The sequence below is a fragment of the Coregonus lavaretus genome (assembly GCF_964263955.1).
Source record: "Coregonus lavaretus genome assembly, chromosome: 2".
Taxonomy (NCBI): Eukaryota; Metazoa; Chordata; class Actinopteri; order Salmoniformes; family Salmonidae; genus Coregonus; species Coregonus lavaretus.
In genome coordinates, this window is record NC_139989.1 from 57,376,004 (window position 1) to 57,384,022 (window position 8,019).

The following is an 8,019-nucleotide window of genomic DNA, read 5'->3' on the forward strand; positions in this document are numbered from 1 at the left end:
TCTCTCTCTCTCTCTCTCTCTCTCTCTCTCTCTCTCTCTCTCTCTCTATCTTGCTCTCTCTCTCATGTTGGTTGAGTAAGTCAGGTCTCCATGTGAAACAGTGACAGGGAGACTAAACAGGCCTCCTAACAGGGTCCTCCTCCATGTCAACTGTTTGTCTGTTAGCTTCACTAAACACAGATCAAATACCACTTAGTCACAAACAACATCATTAGGTATCTGCTTAATGTACCCCCCATAACACATGTTGGAGGAAATGAATTAATTAATTCCAAGCAGTGGGTCTGTTGCCTGTACAGCTCAGGGTGGAACAGCTGAAGCTTAACCACATGAATAATATTAGTGGTACTGTACCTGACTATCTGGAGCCACATTGGAAACAAGTGCATTTCACTTTAACATGTTATCCCCTGGGTTGTACTCAGTGCATATCCCCCCCCAATGAATCAATCAAATCAAATCAAAATCACTTACAGACTTACAGTAAACAATGCCATTGGTGGATGTGTGTCACAGGAGGTTAGGGGCACCTTAATTGGGGAGGACGGGCTCGTGGTAATGGCTGGAGAGGAATGAGTGGAAAGGTATCAAATACATCAAACACATGTTTTGATGCCATTCCATTCGCTCCTTTCTAGCTATTATTATGAGCCGTCCTCCACTCAGCAGCCTCCACTGTTGTGTGTGTATCTGTGTGTATGTGTGTATGTGTGCGTGTGTGCGTGTGCATGCATGTGTACATTTGAGTGCGGGCAGACAATGTGCAGGTGTTGAGATAGGTACAGAGCTTTGTGTTTTTAAGACTGAGAGGTCAAGTGTCCATTACCAATAACAGAAAAATAGGGGCCCGTATTGTACAAAGACTCCATCTTTTTCCATGATAAATTATCTTCATACACTTTCTCTCTCAAACTGTCAGTCAGATCTCCAATGGCTGACAGGAGTGAATGTATGATAATAGCTTTAATTGGATTTGCGGGAGAGAAGTAGCTGACAGGGGAATATAGCAGAAACCATGCCAGATGGGGAAATGATCATGAATACATTTTATGAGAAAGAGAGGCAGAGATACACTATATATACAAAAGCAGGTGGACACCCCTTCAAATTAGTGGATTCGGCTATTTCAGCCACACCCGATGCTGACAGGTGTATAAAATCGAGCGCACAGCCATCCAATCTCAATAGACAATCATAGACAGTAGAATGGCCTTACTGAAGAGCTCACTGCTAGAGCAGCCCCGGTCAACTGTAAGTGCTTTTATTGTGAAGTGGAAACGTCTAGGAGCAACAACGGCTCAGCCGCGAAGTGGTAGACCACACAAGCTCACAGAACGGGACCGCCGAACTGGACCTGTCCTCGGTTGCAACACTTACTACCGAGTTCCAAACTTCCTCTGGAAGCAACGTCACAATCACAATAACTGTTCGTCGGGAGAGTCATGAAATGGGTCTCCATGTCCGAGCAGCCTCACACAAGCCCTAGATCACGATGCAAAATGCCAAGCGTCAGCTGGAGTGGTGTAAAGCTCGCCGCCATTGGACTCTGGAGCAGTGGAAACGCGTTCTCTGGAGTGATGAATCAACCTTCACCATGTGGCAGTCCGACGGACGAATCTGGGTTTGGTGGAAGCCAGGAGAGCGCTACCTGCCCCAATGCATAGTGCCAACTGTAAAGTTTGGTGAAAGAGGAATAATGGTCTGGGGCTGTTTTTCATGGTTCATGGTTCAGGCTAGGCACCTCATCTCTGTACCCCACACATACAATTATCTCTAAGGTCTCTCAGTCGAGCAGTGAATTTCAAACAATGATTCAACCACAAAGACCAGGGAGGTTTTCCAATGCCTCTCAAAGAAAGGCACCTTTTGGGAGATGGGTAAAAAAAAGAAGCAGACATTGAATATCCCTTTTAGCATGGTGAAGTTATTAATTACAATTTGGATGGTGTATCAATACACCCAGTCACTACAAAGATGCAAGAGTCCTTCCTAACTCAGTTGCCGGATAGGGAAGGAAACCGCTCAGGGATTTCACCATGAGACCAATGGTGACTTTAAAACAGTTACAGAGTTTAATGGCTATGATAGGAAAAAACTGAGGATGGATCAACAACATTGTAGTTACTCCACAATGCTAACCTAAATGACAGAGTGAAAAGAAGGAAGCCTGTACAGAATAAACATTTTCCAAAACATGCATCCGTTTTGCAATAAGTCACTAAAGTAAAACTGCAAAACAAATTGGCAAATAAATTAACTTTATGTCCTGAATAAAAAGCATTATGTTTGGGGCAAATCCAATACAACACATCACTGTGTACCACTCTTCATATTTTCAAGCATGGTGGTGGCTGCATCATGTTATGGGTATACTTGTCATCGGCAAGGATTAGGGAGTTTTTCTTTTTGATAAAAATAAATAGAATAGAGCTAAGCACAGGCAAAATCCTAGAGGAAAACCTGGTTCAGTCTACTTTCCAGACAAATTCTCTGTTCAGCAGGACAATAGCCAAATATACACTGGAGCTGCTTACCAAGACGACTTTCAATGTTCTTAAGTGGCATAGTTCATGTTTTGACTTAAATCGGCTTGAAAATCTATGGCAAAACTTGAAGATGGCTGTCTAGCTATGATCAACAACCAACTTCACAGAGCTTGAAGAATTTTAATATATACACTACCGGTCAAAAGTTTTAGAACACCTACTCATTCAAGGGTTTTTCTATATTTTTACTATTTTCTACATTGTAGAATAATAGTGAAGACATCAAAACAATGAAATTTAAATTTTAGCAGACGCTCTTATCCAGAGCGACTTACAGGACCAAATAGGGTTAAGTGCCTTGCTCAAGGGCACATCAACAGATTTTTCACCTAGTTGGCTCGGGGATTAGAACCAGCAACCTTTCGGTTACTGGCACAATGCTCTTAACCACTAAGCTACCTGCTGCCAAGAACTTAAAAAGTTTCTTGAAGTGCAGTCGCAAAAAACCATCAAGCGCTATGATGAAACTGGCTCTCTTGAGGACCGCCACAGGAATGGAAGACCCAGAGTTACCTCTGCTGCAGACGATAAGTTCATTAGAGTTACCAGCCTCAGAAATTGCAGGCCAAATAAATGCTTCACAGAGTTCAAGTAACAGTCACATCTCAACATCAACTGTTCATAGGAGACTGTGTGAATCAGGCCTTCATGGTCGAATTGCTGCAAAGAAACCACTACTAAAGGACACCAATAAGAAGAAGAGACTTGCTTGTGCCAAGAAACATACTCCTGAGTGGCGCAGTGGTCAATCAATCAATTTTATTTTATATAGCCCTTCTTACATCAGCTAATATCTCGAAGTGCTGTACAGAAACCCAGCCTAAAACCCCAAACAGCTAGTAATGCAGGTGTAGAAGCACGGTGGCTAGGAAAAACTCCCTAGAAAGGCAAAACCTAGGAAGAAACCTAGAGAGGAACCAGGCTATGAGGGGTGGCCAGTCCTCTTCTGGCTGTGCCGGGTGGAGATTATAACAGAACCATGCCAAGATGTTCAAAAATGTTCATAAGTGACAAGCATGGTCAAATAATAATCAGGAATAAATCTCAGTTGGCTTTTCATAGCCGATCATTAAGAGTTGAAAACAGCAGGTCTGGGACAGGTAGGGGTTCCATAACCGCAGGCAGAACAGTTGAAACTGGAATAGCAGCAAGGCCAGGCGGACTGGGGACAGCAAGGAGTCACCACGGCCGGTAGTCCCGACGTATGGTCCTAGGGCTCAGGTCTCTCAGTTGGCTTTTCATAGCCGATCATTAAGAGTTGAAAACAGCAGGTCTGGGACAGGTAGGGGTTTCGTAGCCGCAGGCAGAACAGTTGAAACTGGAATAGCAGCAAGGCCAGGCGGACTGGGGACAGCAAGGTGTCATCATGCCCGGTAGTCCTGACGTATGGTCCTAGGGCTCAGGTTCTCAGAGAGAAAGAGAGAACGAGAGAATTAGAGAGAGCATACTTAAATTCACACAGGACACTGGATAAGACAGGAGAAGTACTCCAGGTATAACCAACTAACCCCAGCCCCCCGACACATAAACTACTGCAGCATAAATACTGGAGGCTGAGACAGGAGCGGTCCGGAGACACTGTGGCCCCATCCGAAGAAACCCCCGGACAGGGCCAAACAGGAAGGATATAACCCCACCCACTCCGCCAAAGCACAGCCCCCGCACCACTAGAGGGATATCCCCAACCACCAACTTACAATCCTGAGACAAGGCCGAGTATAGCCCACAGAGGTCTCCACCACAGCACAAACCAAGGGGGGGGGCGCCAACCCAGACAGGAAGATCACGTCAGTAACTCAACCCACTCAAGTGACGCACCCCTCCCAGGGACGGCATGAAAGAGCACCAGCAAGCCAGTGACTCAGCCCCTGCAACAGGGTTAGAGGCAGAGAACCCCAGTGGAGAGGGGAACCGGCCCGGCAGAGACAGCAAGGGCTGTTCGTTGCTCCAGCCTTTCCGTTCACCTTCACACTCCTGGGCCAGACTACACTCAATCATATGACCTACTGAAGAGATAAGTCTTCAGTAAAGACTTAAAGGTTGAGACCGAGTCTGCGTCTCTCACATGGGTAGGCAGACTGTTCCATAAAAATGGAGATCTATAGGAGAAAGCCCTGCCTCCCGCTGTTTGCTTAGAAATTCTAGGGACAATTAGGAGGCCTGCGTCTTGTGACCGTAGCGTACGTATTGGTATGTACGGCAGGACCAACTCGGAAAGATAGGTAGGAGCAAGCCCATGTAACGCTTTATAGGTTAACAGTAAAACCTTGAAATCAGCCCTTGCCTTAACAGGAAGCCAGTGTAGGGAAGCTAGCACTGGAGTAATATGGAGTAATATGCAGTGCTAACTGTGCCACTAGAGATCCTGGTTCGAATCCAGGCTCTGTCGCCGCCGGCCGCGACCGGGAGACTCATGGGCGGTGATCAATTGGCCCAGCGTCGTCCAGGGTAGGGGAGGGAATGGCCGGCAGGGATGTAGCTCAGTTGATAGAGCATGGCGTTTGCAACGCCAGGGTTGTGGGTTCGATTCCCACGGGGGGCCAGTATAAAAAAAAATATGTATTCACTAACTGTAAGTCGCTCTGGATAAGAGCGTCTGCTAAATGACTAAAATGTAAATGTAAATGTAAACATGAGCAATGGACATTAGACCGGTGAAAATGTGTCCTTTGGTCTGGAGTCGTGTGGGTGAACGGAAGATCTCTGCATGTGTATTTCCCACCGTAAAGCATGGAGGATGAGGTCTTATGGTGTGGGGGTGCTTTGCTGGTGACACTGTCTGTGATTTATTTAGAATTCAAGGCACACTTAACCAGCATGGATACCATAGCATTCTGCAGCGATTCGCCATCCCATCTGGTTTGGGCTTAGTGGGACTATCATTTGTTTTTCAACAGGACAATGACCCAACACACCTCCAGGCTGTATAAGGGCTTTTTTTTTACCAAGAAGGAAAGTGATGGAGTGCTGCATCAGATGACCTGGCCTCCACAATCCCCCGACCTCAACCCAATTGAGATGGTTTGGGATGAGTCGGACCGCAGAGTGAAGGAAAAGCAGCCAACAAGTGCTGAGCATATGTGGGAACTCCTTCAAGACTGTTGGAAAAGCATTACAGGTAAAGCTGGTTGAGAGAACGTCAAGAGTGTGCAAAGCTGTCATCAAGGCAAAGGGTGGCTATTTGAAGAATCTCAAATATAAAATATATTTTGATTTGTTTAACACTTTTTGGTTACTACATGATTCCATATGTGTTATTTCATAGTTTTGATGTCTTCACTATTATTCTACAATGTAGAAAATAGTAAAAAATAAAGAAAAACCCTTGAATGAGTAGGTGTTCTAAAACTTTTGACCGGTAGTATATATTGTACAAATATTGTACAATCCAGGTGTGCAAAGCTCATAGAGACTTACCCAGAAAGACTCACAGCTGTAATCACTGCCAAAGGTGATTCTAACATGTATTTACTCAAGGGTGTAAATACTTATGTAATTAGATATTTCTGTATTTCGTTTTCAATAAATTAGCAAAAAAAAACATGTTTTCACTTTTCCATTATAGGGTATTGTGTGTACATGGGCAAGAAAAAAATAGCAATTTGATGAATTTTGAATTCAGGCTGTAACACAGCAAAATGTGGAATAAATCAAGGGTTATGAATACTTTCTGAAGGCACAGTACATGGTTGCACAACACCGCTATGCAGTCCATAGTCCTCCTGAGACCAGTGTTTGGGGTGAAAAAAAACATGTTCCCAATATTTGTTTTATATTGTTATTTTGCTTTAATTTTTTATATCAAAATGTTCTTCTGTAGTGGTCATTAGGACGTCAATGGGTAGAGTAGGTGAAAAACATAGTTGCGGCATCTGGGTGTCCACTACAGAGGACATTTTTTGATAAGCTCTTATTTAGCTATTATTTGATGTGAAAAAAATATTACACAGTCCTGACATCTCATTTAACTATTCCTGAGATATTTACTTACTAGAAACAATTTGAATATTAAACTCACAAAAATGATAATCAATAATTACACACACTTCTTTTCAAATTTCCATTAAATGTGCTAATTTTGACGACAGCCAAAAACCAGGAAGATAAAGTTGTCAAGGTCACACCAAACACATGTGATATCATTGGAAAGCCCATAATTTCCTGTCTGGCAGACATATCAGTATGGATGACGGATCACCACCTCAATCTGAACCTTGGCAAGACGGAGCTGCTCTTCCTCCCGGGGAAGGACTGCCCGTTCCATGATCTCGCCATCACGGTTGACAACTCCATTGTGTCCTCCTCCCAGAGTGCGAAGAGCATTGGCGTGACCCTGGACAACACCCTGTCGTTCTCCGCTAACATCAAGGCGGTGACCCGATCCTGCAGGTTCATGCTCTACAACATTCGGAGAGTACGACCCTGCCTTACACAGGAAGCGGCACAGGTCCTAATCCAGGCACTTGTCATCTCCCGTCTGGATTACTGCAACTCGCTGTTGGCTGGGCTCCCTGCCTGTGCCATTAAACCCCTACAACTCATCCAGAATGCCGCAGCCCGCCTGGTGTTCAACCTTCCCAAGTTCTCTCACGTCACCCCGCTCCTCCGCACACTCCACTGGCTTCCAGTTGAAGCTCGCATCTGTTACAAGACCATGGTGCTTGCCTATGGAGCTGTGAGGGGATCGGCACCTCTGTACCTTCAGGCTCTGATCAGTCCCTACATCCAAACGAGGGCATTGCGTTCATCCACCTCTGGCCTGCTGGCTCCCCTTCCTCTGCGGAAGCATAGTTCCCGCTCAGCCCAGTCAAAACTGTTCGCTGCTCTGGCACCCCAATGGTGGAACAAGCTCCCTCACGACGCCAGGACAGCGGAGTCACTCACCACCTTCCGGAGACATTTGAAACCCCACCTCTTTAAGGAATACCTGGGATAGGATAAAGTAATCCTTCTACCCCCCCCTAAAAAAAAAAAAAAAAAAAAAAAGATATTGTAAAGTGGTTATCCCACTGGCTATAGGGTGAATGCACCTATTTGTAAGTCGCTCTGGATAAGAGCGTCTGCTAAATGACGTAAATGTAAATGTAAATGTAAAGGGACAACAGGACTTAATACAATGGCTTGTATGGCCTCAGATATACTGACCAAGAACTGATGTCAACTAGAGAGGACCAAAATGAATTACTGGGTCTCAGGAGGATATGAGAGATATATGTTACTGTAGTACAATGTTGACTTATTATGGTATGGTAATGATGCTGTATTATAGTTCATTTCTCAACACTCTTTTACTCCTAGTATAGTGGGGAGTAAGAACGAGATCCTAATGTTACTCAGCCCGCCCACATTTGATTGGCTCAGATTTCTGACTGTCCTGTGACAGGAGAGGGTGTCACTGCACATTTTCTGGAGTTGAATCACCAATTTCCTTCACAGAGTAATGCTGCCCTCTGCTGCATATAGTTAATGTTAT